The following is a 15,303-nucleotide window of genomic DNA, read 5'->3' on the forward strand; positions in this document are numbered from 1 at the left end:
GCAGCCTCGTAATTCGCTTGCTGTCTGTTTTAGAGTGCAAGAGCAGTGATAAAAACTTCGCACTTGTTTGACTTTTCCTTCTCTACAAGTCATGGAATCACAGCTGAGGGGGTGGCCACCCCTCCTCTGCACAGTACCTGCTTGTTTTCCTGCCAACTACTGATTTATGGTAGTCTCTTGTTTTGTTTTTTTCTCAGATTTCAGAATTACAAGTGGAATTGAGGACAGAGTAAATAGAGATGAATTTGGTTACATATGGCTGTGCTGTGAAAAATGCAGGTCGTTTGTGTCTAGAAAATGGGTCAGGTTTTAATTGCATTGTCAAGGGTAGTTAATGCTTAAGCAGTTTGCTTCTCAATGTAATAGGCAACAAAAACGGATCCGCTATTAACTTTTCAAAGCATTTCTAAAATTATCATATAGATGTATAAACCTGAAGTACTACAAGCCTAGAAAGCCCTACTTAGAAGTGATCTCAGTTTTCTTCATGACAAAATGAGCTATATTTGTTTTTCAATACTATATCTTGTGGCATATCTACAGTGAGTCTCTTCTCATCCCGGTGTTGCTATGCTGAACAGACAGACCAGTTTGCAGGACCTGAGGCAGAAAAGAACATTTTCAGTATATTTTGAGTAGTTTTTTCTAGCAGATTAAGGAGCAGAAATTCAAGTCCATGATCAGTTGGCAGTGCTGGCTCATCCTTGTGCCTCTGACTGCCTTCCAGACCCTGCACCCCATGGGTTACCCAGAGGTTGTGTTCAGGAATAACCCTGGCTGCTTTTCTTGCTGTGGTGCACAGGGTCATTGGATTTTGCTCTTTTCTCAACTTCAGTTCAGGTGACGAGCACAATGGCAAAGGATTTATTGTTCCTGTGGTTATATAACAGGATAGTCAGTGACAATAATTTCAATTAATTAGGTTAAATTCAGCGGAAAGGCAGCTTCTGTGGCATCTTGGAGGGAGAATCCTCTTACCAAGAGATCCACCTTAGGCTGACTGTGGAGTCTGTGGTTTGTCTGGTGGAAATTCATTCCCTCAGCAGTGTCACAAAACCTGTGGGCTACATAATAACAGTCTGAAAATATACTATTTGCAAAAGGGTGTTCATCTGTCACCAAAAGGCTTAAAGTGTCCATTTTTTGCTTGATTTTTTTTTTTTAATTTTTCCTGTGATTTAAAGAAAATTTTGGCGTGGATTTTTTGAGTGATCTGTACGAGGCCAGACTTCGTAGAAAACCACTTGTCTTCACCTCCAAAACATGCCTAACTTTCTAAATTCTATCCCTATTTCTATTAAAGATTAAATGAAATAATAAAAATGATGTCACATATCCTTCCCTCTGTAAAGCAAATTTTGCCTAGGGTAAGTGCAACAAAAAACAAGGGAAAAAAAAAAAGAAAAAATATCTTCCTACTGCTGATAGTGTTTACAAGTTTTAATGTGAGTGTTGCAAGTAAAGTGATTTGGAATAGAAGAAAAATCAGAAGATATGAACTAGGTCTTGAATTGGTGCTGGTTTTATATAAAGCGGGGGTTGTGTGAAGGTGGTTGTGGTGTTACAGCTGCAGAGGCAAAACTGCTTATTGATTGTTGGGCTCCAGTTTTTATTCATAATGATGAGACACGTGGATTCCTACAGCTGTTGCTGGAGTGGAATTTGCTGATAATAGAGACGTTTACTTAGTTGGTCAAGCCCGCTCTAATACTGAACATTTTTAAATGATCTCCTAAAGGGTTAAATATTTTTAGTATATATGAAGAAAAAACGTTTCAGGGGATGGATGTAACCACATTCATGTCTTCTTTCTTACCTTCTTTTCGAGTACCTTGCAGCTTTTTTGCTTAGAAGTGTGGCAGTTATTAGAAAAGATAAAGTGTACAATGGATTTAAAAATAGCCCATGTGATGAAAGTGGCTTTGGATCCCAGCTAGCTTTGTATTTGTTTCCTGCAGATTTTGTTTCCTTTTCCTGATTTTTTTCTTACAGTTTTTTAATAGTTATAGTGTTAGAGTGAATTTTAGGATTAAAATAAGTTAAGGAAGTGGAAAACCATAGACAATCCTGTTCTCAGACAGAAAATGATGATCTTAATAACTGAGGATTCTCGTCATTCCCTTTGGAGTTAAAGGTGAATTGGCAATGTGCAATATTAGTTACAGCTCCAATTGATTTCCCTTGTACAAGTGCTTTGGTATGCTTAAATACATGAGAAATTAAACAGCTGGCAGAGGCCTCCTGGTTTTGTGTAAATCTTAGGCTAGGAGGATGAATTTTAAAATTTTTTCCTTCAAGATTCAAAGAGCTAGCTATAGAAGGAAGTTCTGTAAATGGCATTATTAGGAGTGTGCCTCCTGCAAGCTGATGGGAAGTGATGTGATTTTACACCAAGAGAAAAGCTGAGCACAAAAATCTGTGTTTCTCCTCAGGTCTGTCTTTCCAGAATTTCTGAGTATTCCAAATTATCTTGCTGTACAACTGTAAAAATGGATTATTATCCACTGAGACATGAATGGATACAAGTCCCCTCTTGTTGATGGGATGGTGTTCCTTAGCCTTAAGTTTGTTTCAAGAGTTGTTCCTGTATGATTGTCTCAGTTTCTGTTTTCTCTCTGTGGCAGACATACCTGAAACAATGAGTCCTGCTTCTCTCTCAGCAGAAGGCTTGAGGCAATTCAGTGTGTGTTTGCAGGGTTTCTCCTGCCAGCTTTCCACTGAGCATCCTCTGCTGGATGCTCTTTTTTCTGCTCTTCTGCAGATAGTGTCAGGCATCTGGAGAGATAAAGGGAGGGGAACTGTTTTCAGGGGAAATCACAAAACCTAAACTAGAAGAAAACTCAGTGAAATAGGTGATATTTTTTAAAAATTTAACCCTCCTCTTCTGAAGTCCCAAACACAGTCAGGTTTTGCCAGAGGAGTTTGGGGTTTTTCCCCTTTGTTGGTGACTCTTCCATTTAAATCCAGTCTGAAGCTGGAGTAGTACATTGTATTGCATCTCATGGTGCACTGCTGCTGGTACCAGCAATCAAAGCTGGTCTTTCTCTGGGAAATAACAAAATCAGATCCAGCAATTTCTTATTATCATCTCCTGGACACTCACTCCTCCTAGCCTGTGTCCAGTGTCCCACTCAGCTTCATTCCAGTGCATTACTTAACTCCTTTTTATTTTCTTTTGTGTACGCTTCTAGATGGAAAAATGTTTGTTTTGTCACGGCTTATGTGATGTAATAAAGGCTATAAAAATCCAACATGGCTTTTGTACATATAGTTGCCTGTAGTGAAAGTTGGGTATTAATTTGGGAAGGCACACAATAGGGGTATTTAATTGAGCAGTGGCTGACATGTCGCTCAAAACTCAAAGTAGGTTGTACTATAAATATAGTCCCTTGTTTTGCAATTGACATTTTGCTAGTGGGTGGCTAATTTGAAAGGAAATAGACCAGTGATCTAATATTAATAACTAATTAATAGTTATGTGGATATTCTAAGTCTATTTTTCTGCTTATTTATAGGCATCTATTATTCATCTATGCTGTGTATCCTTCTTTGCATATATGTTTAATTCTGAAACTTTTGCTTCGGTAACATTCAGCATTGCAATCAAAAGCTTGATAGCAAAGTTAGTATGTTCTTCAAACCCACTTTTGAGGATGACAGTTTCAAAGTAGTGACACTTCAACCACTGAGGGAAGTCTCCCTCTTGAGGCAAGGCCTAAGAGGGAAGCCAGTGATGAATTGTCTACATCTCACCTGTATTTGTGAATCCTAAATCAGCATCACTCCTGTTTAAAGTGGAATACAGAGCAGTTTCTAGGCTTCCATTGAAAGTGTGTTGCTCAGAGACAAAATGAAGAGGAATAAAATAAGAAGGAGCATCTCACAGGCAGCTTGATCCTTTGGGATCAGAATGAAACATGCATTCAACTTCTCATTGCTTCTCACAGCATGTGTGTTACTATACCAAAGAACTGTGATGTTTTTGTTTGCTCTGATGGGACAAACTTCAATATAGGGTTTTGTCTCTTCTACCTATTCCCCCTGTCTCCTGCCTTCTCTCTCACATTCATCTGTAAATTAATAATATTTGTGATACATGTCCTTTTAATGAATTCTTAATTGAATTGATAATAAGGCAGGAAGACTGTGTGAGAGATTCATTGTGCTTTGTACATGTCTGATATTTTTAGATCTGTTTTGTCACATAGCCAAATATTTTTAAATGTATTCCACCAAACTCCACAGAGCAATGCTGTTATATCTGGTCCTTGACTGTTAGCTGTGGAATTTGTGTGTGCTGTCTTTGCATCTCATCCCTCTTGTGTGAATAACTTTGCTGTGAGTGCTCAACTCACAGGGAACAAAAATTGTTTCCTTCTATCTCTAGAGTCTGCATTACTCATTTAGCTACTGTGCTAGGAGGTTTTAAGGCGTGTCCTTGGAAGTGTTTCCTGTTGCTGGATTAAAACCCTGCTGCAGTTACCTGTGGAACTCACCTGTTGGTGGAAGCACCCATGCTCCCTTCAACCACACGCTGCATCTGCTGCATTCAGGTCTCCTCAGCATTTGTTGCAGGTGTGAGGACAAGCCCATATTAGCAGCAGATGTGTAACAACAAGGAGATAACAGCGTTCTGGCTTTTCATACCTGCAGAGGGTGGGTGGGGGTTGCAGCTGTTTGCTTGTTGCAGGGCATGGCATTGAGGATAAAGGAAACAACTGTGTGTGGCTTTTAGCTTCAGTGCCTTTACAAAGGTGCTGAGCTCCTCTGTATTTGGTCTCCCCAAAACTGTGTCTCTATGTTCCAGCATAGTTCACAGTATCATTGCTGTGAATCAAACAGCTGTGGATAGACAGATCCCTTGGAGCAAGCTCCCTCCTTCCATTTTCTTACAGCTAGCCAGAGATTGCAATCTCAAAGTGCTTTTGTTTGGTTGGTTTTTTTTTGTTTGTTTATTTGTTTTGGTTTTTGGAATTTTTTTTTTTTTTGCATTGGGGTTTGGTTTTTTTTGTTTTGTTTTGGTTTGGGTTTTTTGAGGAGTGTGGGGGTGGTTTCCTTTTCCTAGCTCTTATGTGCTTTGCTGTGCAGAGGGCAGCTCTGGGCAGAGAACCAATCCTGGAAATCCTGAGTCACAGATGTGGGGATCTTAGCTGGGGAGGTTGGTGTTCCAGGCATCGCTTGGGGATGCAGGCCATTTCAAGAAGTGCTTGAGGTTGTTGTCCATTGATAAAACACAGCTGGCAGTGTTTGTCCAGCTTAAAGGACAGAGCTGACACCAGTAATGCACTCGTGGTGCTGAGGTTTGTGTCTGGGGCCAAATGAGGCACACAAACTCTGCAGGACACATCAGGTTTGATTTCTCTGATTTCTCTAATTTCAGAGGCAGTTTGAGGCATGTTGGAAGTGACTGTCAGGGGGTTGTTTTGAAGTTTTTGTCCCTGTATATTTTTCTGACTCTTTTTGTGTGACAGTTCATGTTTTTATTTTCAGTTCCCTGTGACTCAGGAAATCTTTTCTCTGTGTATCTGCTTGTTGCAGGCAGTATTTAATATAGTCGTGCTGATTCTCGTGTAGTAATGAGAACCCATCAAAAGGTGCAGTCTTAATCTGACAAGATTTATAGATGTTTTGTAATTCTCTAGCAATAATAAAAGAAAACCTCTTAATACTTAAAAAAATTGCAAAAATTCTCTTGTATTTCATGTGTTGACATGGCGTTAGGTTGTAGGTTAGATTTGATGATCTCGGAGGTCTTTTCCAACCTAAATGATTCTGTGGCAACTTCAGAGTTTTTTCCTCTATAAAAAGCATATCTATACCTGGGCAAACCTTCTAGCCCTTGTAATATTTACTTGCTAACTTTTTGTATTAAAAAATGTAAACTATGTTTATTAAATAATATAGCAGGTAACAACACTTCAGGCATCTTAAAAATTACCTGTCAGTCCTGGTAGTGCACTGGAAGTGTCTGCCAGAAATGTGAAACACTTCACTGGAAATGTGAAGCAATGGTTCTTGTGCAAGGTTCTTGTGTCTTGAGCTGCTTCTGATCTACCAATAAATTCAAGGAGCTTCACATCTGGTTGTGAGCAGGAGCAATAGGCAGTTCATGTGTTGGAAGTAAACAAGTGAAGTTCATGAGTGACTCTCACACCTACCCTAGTTTTGAAGTATGGACTTTTTTAATGGCTGGGATCCTTGTTTGGTTTGGATGTATAGACTTGGAATACAGTCTTCCATCTGAATGTATTTTTGACTGTTTTTGCTTTAGTTTCTCTTATATTCCATAAGTATCTTGTTAGTGCTGCTTTGGTGTTTATAGGTTTTGAGGTGGTGTTTTCGAACACACAATTTTCTGAGACGCACAAGTGATTGTCCTTTTGCAAACATTTTTTCCCTTCTGTCATATTATTAAAGACCCATTGAGTCTGGAAATTAAGTAATGTAGCTTCCCACAAGCATGCATATTTTTCAGTGTAATTGGAAGATGTTTTGGATTACTGTCTTTAGGCCTGTGGAGCCAAGAGCCCAATTATAGGCATGGTTAGAAGGCAATCGTGTGCGTTAGATTATAACAAGATTCCAATAATGTAAAATTGCTGCACAACAAATTAGTTTGTATAGTTTTGACAGTTGTTGCCTTTAATAAACTAAATTATAAAGCAATACGCAGCTGCAACACTTGTGAAATTGAAGAAAAATAGACTCTTATTTCCCTGTCAAAATCTTTTCCATAGAGCAGGACCGTGGGTATGCATAGGTCTGGTTTGAGTTGTTCAGTGGACTTTGTGAATCCATCTGTCCCAAGATGATTTTCTCTGTTAGTAGATAAAGAAACAGGTTACATGAGCTGCATTTAAGACTTTAAGAAGGTCAGGCACCTTCTTTTTACTGTTTGTGCTGGCAGATGCAGTCACAGTCTTTTGGCTGGCCCCTTTAAAGCTAAGATTTGGGAGGTTAATTGTAATTTATGGATAAATGGTGACTGGATTAATGCTGCCTACTTACTTTCACTACAAGCTTGAGCTCAAGTCTCCTGGCAGAGTGCAGGAGCCATCGATGTGGTAACTCCGTGTACCAACTGAACTGGATCTCTGAAATCCAAGAACCTGTCATCCCCTGGAGTAAGGTGTTATTACAGTGCTATAAAACAAAGCAAAATCTACTACATTCTAGCAATCAGGCTATTCAATCAGAAGCTTTTTTACACTTTTCTGTCCTGAGCTGTGTTCCAGCTGCTGGTTTGAGAACCACTGTGGCTGCCAAAGTGACATTTGTATCTATGCTGGCAAGTCTCTTTTAGTGATAAGGACTTCAATTAGACATGATATAATTATGATACAACCTGCTTTTGGCCCAGTTTAGGACCAAGTCCCACTATTTTTATATGCATTTCCAAGCAAATTAAAGCCCAGTTTGAGTATGTGCTCCATCCCAGCTACTTGATATCTGTTCAAACGAAGGGAGACTCCAGCAGTACACGGTCACTCCCTGCAGTTTGGAGCTTTCCTTTTCACAGTCCAAGAGCAGCAAGGGCAGACCTTATTTCTGACTGTCCTTGGCTGCTGTCGCTTGCGGTGCTTCAGCTCCTGCACTTCTCTCCTGGGAGAACATGATGGCACTGACTTAATGGGGGTAAATGGGAAGATGAAGGCTGCTCATTTTCTGTGCGTGGTGAGGGTGAATCTCTGGTCATGAATTCAGAGGCAGGCACGAAGTACAGAGCAGCCTTCTGCTCTGAGTGCTGACAGTGATATTGGTTGATGGCATTAAATAAGGCTGCTAGAGATTGTGTAGAGTGGCAAGGGAGAAAAGGAGAAGAAAAAAAGTATTTATTTACCAAATTCTAAAATGGTAAAATGGAGGATTTTCAGGAATGAGAATGATGACCAGCTTTAAAGTGCTTTTGAGTGGCTTACGTTTTGGAGGGTGGTTCTTTTCTTTTTTTTTGAAAAAGAGCTGCAAGCTCCAGACATGATTTTTAATGAGTATGCAAAATACTGGCTGTAGTATTTGCAACACCAGTCATGAAGCAGTACTATTGGAGGCAGTCTTTAAAAATTAAATACTTCTGCCTTCCAGCTTTGTAAAAATGATTCCTGTATTTGATTTTTTCCAATAATCATATCCTTATAAAATTTAAATGCTTTAAGCCAAATAGCGTGCATTATGGTCAGGCCAAAGAATTGGAATATCTGTCAAATAGAAAGAATGAGAATTTCAGCATCTTGTTTCCAAAATAGTTGTACATACTTCTTGCTTCCTTCATGTGCCCTTGGCAGTCAGTCAGCTATAAGACTTCTTGAGCACCATTGATGTGCTCTGAAAATATCCTCTGCACTTCGTAAATCGTTAAGAGGATGAATTATGGAAATGACAGTGGATAAGGAAGAGAAGCAAAGATGCACATTCACTTGGGACATTGCCTTGAGGCTGGTGTCATTTGTTGGTTGGATGGTCTCTGAAATGGAGGCATTAGAGGGAATAAGTTGTAGCGAGCAGATCAAATATCTCATTTATAGTCATACTCATCGCACAGAAAGAAAACAACATCAAATATTATTAACAGGTGGTCTAGTGGGAAGGCAGCAGTAAACAATACTTCCTAAAAGTGGATAATTCCTCTCTCCCTGATGGGCCACATGCAATTTTTAAAATGCACATCAGTATTTTTTATGACATCATAGTTTATTTTTTTGTTTTGTTTTCCCTAGCTACATATGATTTAAAATGAAAACAAGCAAAACCCTAGTCAGTCATTAAAAAAAATTACTTGTTTGTTAAAAAAAAACCAAAAACAACACCTTTTGATTATACTTTTTTGTTTGTTTAATTTAAAAATTAAGTCCCAATCTAACAGCAGCAGTGATTTTGTTTAAAAGAAATACAAGAGAAGAAAAATCAAAAAATGATGTGGAAAAACCCCCACCAGTGGAATGGGTAAATGGGCTCCGTGCTGATCAAGGAGCACGCTCTAGTGGCAGGTTAATCCAGCATGGCCTTCTCGGGTGCCCATCCTCCACCTTCACTGGTATTAATCAGCTTCTTCAAGAAAGTGACATTTTCACAGAATCTTACTAAATTTACCATTTCTGTTGCTCTCCAGTGCCAAGGCAAGTGTGATGTGTTTACATGTGGCATCATCATATGTATTGGTGGTAGTGAGATGAAATTCCTGCTCTCTAATTAATTTTGCAGTGGGGAAGTATATGTCTATTTTTGCAGATGGTTTTTAAATGCATTGATATTTTAAGCTGCAGAGGGGAAGACTTCATGCTCACGATGCACAAATTCTTATGGAGTGTGAGCATTTTAGTAACAGACACAGTTGTTAAGCCTGCCTGTTAGCATCACATAAAATGTTGGGCTCTCAAGCCTTGCACATTTTTGCAGTGTTTTCTGTTCTAGTCCTCTCCCTGAGGCTGGAAAATTTCTTTACTCCTTCCTCTCTCGTTCAACTATTTTTTTTCTGTAATGAGACTGTAGATTTACAGTTTGATTCTCTTCAGATTTCTGAAATACACATAGATAGGTATGCATCTCATAAGAAATCAAAATAAAATGCTAAGTAAGTAACTATGAAGCAATCCAGAGCTGAAGAGCAGATCTAGTAAGGGAAATTATGCCCTGTGATTATAGGTGAACTCCCTGAGATGGGATTAATTTCATCATGTCACTTGGTAGGAATAGAATTTAATGTGAAGTTTTTATCCTACATCCTTCACTGTATGTGAAGGTTTTTTTGCCACAAATTCTATTCACGACACTAACATAAATTAAAAATAATAGATATATATAGTCTTTAAGTAATGTATCTCTGTAGCACATGCAATAATTTTTACTCTTATTTATTAATTTGAAACACATAAAAAATATAATTTAGGGGATTCTCTGATGGTCTGCAAGTGCCTGCAGAAGTAGCTGACTATCAGGATCCATCTGAAAAATTACTTTTGTTGCTTAGTCATTCCTAAAAGCCCTGGTAAGTTAGGCCATGCATTTAATTGTTCCTTAGCCCTCTCCTGCCTTGGCTGAGGAAAGTGAGCAGGTTTCTGCAGTTGTAGGGAGGTTCATGCAATGGTGAATGTCTGTGTTCAGTGTGTTCTGTGTTTCTGTGTGTGCTCTGTGGAGAGGAAAGGAATTCCTCTTAAAGCAGCTCCTGTTGAGGGTGTGGTGGTTCTCTGCTCTCCGGTAGGGCCTCCAGCTTCTTTCTCTCGTTTGGCATCATTTTGGGGGTAATTCCACTTATTTACTTGAGCAGAGTTTGTTCCAAAGGAATGAAAAATCCTTAATGTAAACATAAAGTGTACAAGGTTCAAAGCATAAAAGTTGAAACTTAGTGCTCTGTCTTGTTTGTTCAACCAGCAGGATCAACATCCCCTTTTAATGACCTTTTGCACTTGGAGTTAAAATTTCATAAGCTTTTTAAACTTTGCTTCTGATTGTTTTTTCCAAATTAAATTTTAGCGATGCAGTTGGCATATACAGTTAGGTTTGTAGAAATGATCAAAGCAGTACATAATAGCCTAGCAGGGAATTAAAATTACATTAATGGAGGGTCAGGACCTTTTCACTTAGTTCTTGTGAACTACTGTCACTGTTACAGGGAGTACCAGGACACATTTCCACTCCAGGATGGTTGTTTCATGGTTTTGGAGATTTTTGTCCATTTGGCTGTTGGAGGCTTTTCAGGAGGGAAAGAGAAGTTTACTTGATTCTCTTGGGAATTTACACATGGAAAATGATTACTGACAAAAATACCCTGTGATTCCCCAGTCAAAAGAGGAAAAAAAACATTTTCAAGTCTTACTGGGCTTAGCAACAGACTAAATTAGCAGAGGGTTTCTTAGAGATCAGTGGTTGCTTTCAGGATGATGGAAAATCTGAAATGCTAAGTCCTGTTTAAGGCATGTGTTGCCTTCCTCGGTTTTAATCCTAGTATTAAGGAGGTGCTTTGGAAGTTTTAGTGTTATTTGTAATGTGTTTTGTGAGCCTTTGTAGCTGGAGTTTAGTACTTAGAAGCTTATTTGTTCTTTTCCAGCTCCTCTTCCAGAGGGCAGAACTAGCTGTTTCACTATTGAGCGCATCCTGCTTCAAACAGCATTTTTAGACATGTGGATTCTTTTCTTGTGGTGCCCAGACAGTGTTCCTGTGCTTCTGCTTTCAAATCTTCTCCTTAATCCCTTCGTTTACATAAGATCACTTTCTAATGATTTAATCTGTAATGAATATTGTTGGTAGGAATCACCATTGCGCAAATACAGGATCAGTAATTATTCTGATCACAGGTGTATAATGTTTTAATTTTGAAGTCACCTGTAGAAATTAACTTCATGAGGATATTTTAAGGATTGTTCATATAACTGGCTCTTTATAATTTGTTGGTGTGAAATTCAGCTCCTGAATGGTCACTTTTGAAAACGCTGGATGGTTTGATCATGGCCTTGTGTTTCCCAGTTTTTTATCTTCCTATTGAATAATTTTATTTGTATTGGCTAACACTGCAATATCTATTGCATCAACACTTACCCCTTTGTAAACTTTTTCTGGAGTCTGATAAAATTCCCCTTTGTCAATGTGGACAGACAAAAAGAACAGAAATTTCTTTGAAGCTAATGTGCTGTTCTGTGGTGGGGATTTGCTTTCAACTAAAAGAGTGAGAGAGGATAGAGTTGAAACTGTAATTTGTTTTTTGAATAAATTCCATGTAAATAATCAAGGTCTCTAATTTTTGTTTATTTTCTTAACTAAACATATATTGTTATCAGTAGGAAACTGAATGTTGTTTTAATTCTTTCAGTAAAAACACTGGTAGAAAAATAGCTTTTTATCCTTTTTTCATCCTTTAAAATAAATAATGATAGAAACTATCATAATATGGTTTGTGTTACAGGTGGTGTAATACCAAGGGCTGTACTGCTGCCACATCACAATTTTGTGGGGTTTCAGAGAGTAGTTCTGGTAAGGACACTCAATGATTTATCTATTTATTTGTCATAAAAGTGGACTGTAGTTTGGTACAATTTAGTATTGCGTGCATTTACAGTATTTGTTAGGTATCAGTTTCTGCAGTTCACTGAATCCTTACATTAAGTGTTCTTTTATTGAATGGTCTTTAACAGCTCCTTTTGGAGCTGTTAGTGTCTCATGTGTAAATCCATATTCATTTTGTTGAGAGTTATAACACATCAGTTCACAGTATGGAAATATTAATAAACAGACCTTTTGTCAAAGCTCATTGTAAAAACTGTATTGTCTCCTTGAAGTGTGGAGTCACTATTGCCTCGGTGTTTAACAGTTTTTTAAAGGGGGTGTAAAATTACTGTATTTTGATTATAGTCTGTTTTTTTCAAGTCCTAAAGTCTTGTCTTCCTAAAGGAAAATACAAGTGTGTGGTTCAGAGGGCAGATATCCAGACTGTGTGTTGTTGTTAGTGTCTTCTAAAATGTGATATGCAGTCATGATTTTGCAGTTGTTTTCTTTAAATGTATGTAACTGCTATCCCTGTATCATTTCCTTTGATTTTGGAAACTTCCCTTAAATATATTTTCTTATCTCTTCTCCATGGCTGGAGTTACAAGGGAGATGAGATTACCTATATTTATTCTGAGGGAAAATTCCTTGTGCACCAGGCCATCAGCAGCAATGCTAAAGTATTTTGCAAGAGCACAATTGAGCATTTGTTCTTTCAGCAGGAGATAACTGAGATCACATTTGTATCTGTAGAATTTTTAATATATAACATAATTTAACAAATGTCTTGTGGGTGTAGCAGATGTCTTTTCTTTCCCCTGCACTCCCCTCCTTTTATTTATTTATTTATTTTTAAAATTTGCAATCCCTTAAAATTTTTGGCAAACTCTTTGTGTGCTGTCCTAGGTCATTAGAGGGCACTCAAAGACACAGGGAATTTATTTTAACAAACCTCACCTTGCAAGTAGACCCCCACAAGGTAGATCAGGATGTTGCTGATGTTCTTTGTGGCCTTGCAGGGTAGTGTTGCACTGGCTCTGCTCCAACACATCACTTAAGCAGTTGGAGGCAGTGGGGCTGGAATATGTTTAAATATTCTTCTGGATTGATCTGTATCCATGTGTACTTTCTAAAAGCAAGGTGGGGTTCACAAGAACTTCTCAATGGGGTTTTCTGGTCAAGCTAGGAAACAAATAAGGTCTTTGTGTGTTGAAGATACTGAGGAGAGAGAGTGGTGTCCTTGCTTGAGAAGTCTCTGGACTGATAAGTGGAGAAAACAAACGATGTTGGAAGTTGTGAGTGAATAAAGCCATTTTTCCCTTCTGCCATGGCATTAGGTTGGTTTATCTAAAATAATTGGGCATGGCACTACTCACACTGTGTGATTTCCAGTCCTGTAAATCCATAATGCCTCGAGCATGCACCACTCATGCATGTAGGCTTCCTTTAGAGTTTCTAAGTCTTGGAGTGGCAGAAAATGGGCTTTCAGATTTACAGGAGAGAAATGGCTTTGAGAAGGTTTGAGGAGCATCACTCAAGAATGTTAAATGGCAATTCTGCAGAGTAAAAACATCATAGCTTTATAAATATTGTAAGAAAAGAAAGATGATGGGAGCTCTTTAGAGTCTGAGAAATACTGAAAATTTTTCAAAATGTTGTGAGCAATTTGTGCAGTACTTATTAAAGTATAATGTCATCTGGAGAAGTCATGTATTTCTTAATCTCTATCATCTCTTTATTTTCAAATAATGCTCCCATTACTGGAATTGGGTGAGCAGAATTTTACGTGCATAGAATCTGCTTGAGGTAAGGTAAAGATAACCAAAGACAGCGAGTTTCTTTTTGTGAAAAGCCATCCTGTCTGTTTTGTTTGACACTGAACTAGCAGAAGTAGTGACTGGGATTGGTTAATTCTGCAAAAAGCAGGGCAGAGGTCACTTGTGGGACAAGCTGCAGACCATTTCAGTGCAGCTGCCTGTGTAATAGTGGCCTGCAGTTACAAGACAGGGTGTATTTCCATCTCTGCTAATGTTTTAGCTTGACTCAGCAAAACTGGTTTTTCTCCACAAAGCTGTGGTTGTGTTTCCAATTGCATCAGTGGAGGAGCATTTTAATTCAAAATAGCACCTTCTGCTGGAGGGGGTCCTTATCGGACAGATGAGGTATTGTCAGGTTTTGAATAGTTTGCTTCAAAGGGGATTAATTAAAAAATTAGTGAGAACAGATGTCTGATGTTGGCCTGAGCAGTCAGAAAGAAGAGGAAATGTCCTGGGTTTGAACTCTTTATCTTAATTGGATCCCTTGTGACTCTCAGCCCATTTGATAAGAGTTTATTCAGTAGAGTCTCCTGCTTCTACTGTACAAAGCCAACAGCTTTAAATTTTAAGGTTTTTATGTATGGGTTAGGCACTCAGGCAAGATTTTGCATGCAGCTTGGGAGGATGATGCCTTCACAAAACAAAAACTTTATATACCACAGGCTGCTTTTTTATATCCCATGTGCTATACAGAAAAGCAAAATAGTGTTCTTTTAAACTACTTTTAAATGTATTTTTGAATGTCATAATATATTCGTGTACAGGTGTGTTCAGGCTCCTTTTACCAGTTAGACCTTCTGTAGAGTGCCAAATTAGCAAGAGGAACATTTGGTATGTTGCTTTAATCTTCTCAGATCAGCAATGCAATTACTTCTAGAGATGCAGGTGACTTTGCAATGTGTAGGAGCCGTCTGGGGCTGTGTTATGGCAGGCACACTCATCCAACCTCTGGGAATTTTTCCTTTACAGTAATATAAATATGCCTTTACACTTAAGCACTGATGAAGTATCAGAACTTGGCATTTATTCAAAGTTGTCCTTAGTGTGGGATAATTTGAGTTAGGCAAAATATTCCAATTTCTGCAGGCAAGGAGAGAAGCTTGTTTTTATTTTTCAGGGCTTTCTGTGAAAGAAAAGACTTGTCTTGATGATTCAGATATTGGAACTGTTCCCAGTTAAAAAAAAAAAAAAAAGTATATTGCAGGGTATGGAAAATCTGGTTAAGGAGGCTGATGGCACTGACAGTGTCATGTGCCTCTTCCATGTATTATAGGCATATCACTTCAGCATACATGCTATTCTTTATATTCTGTCAAAAGACCCCTGGTAGAGCTGCATTTTGAGGGGAAAAAAAGGATGCTGATGGCAGAAGGGGGATCAGCTTAATTTCTAGGCAACTTTTGGAGGCATGAGTGAGTTTTTCATCAAATATATATATGCTTGAAGGGAAAAATCAATACAACTTCTCATTGAACTTTGGGTATAGCTAATACAGATGGAGATGTCTCTGCCA

At 38.4% G+C, this 15,303-nt stretch overlaps 1 protein-coding gene across 3 annotated transcripts in view; it reads left to right on the forward strand.

Annotated features, from left to right (window-relative positions):
- TBL1XR1 (TBL1X/Y related 1) overlaps positions 1-15,303 on the forward strand; it is a 103,574-nt gene that overhangs the window by 58,077 nt on the left and 30,194 nt on the right. The window contains exon 3 of one of the 3 annotated variants that reach the window (XM_030280824.4): positions 11,894-11,961. The exons of the other annotated variants lie outside the window; for them this stretch is intronic. The gene's annotated coding sequence lies outside the window, so the exon portion shown is untranslated. The remainder of the gene's footprint in view (positions 1-11,893; positions 11,962-15,303) is intronic. 3 annotated transcript variants of the gene reach the window in all.

Source organism: Taeniopygia guttata, chromosome 9 (genome assembly GCF_048771995.1).
Source record: "Taeniopygia guttata chromosome 9, bTaeGut7.mat, whole genome shotgun sequence".
NCBI classification, from domain to species: Eukaryota; Metazoa; Chordata; class Aves; order Passeriformes; family Estrildidae; genus Taeniopygia; species Taeniopygia guttata.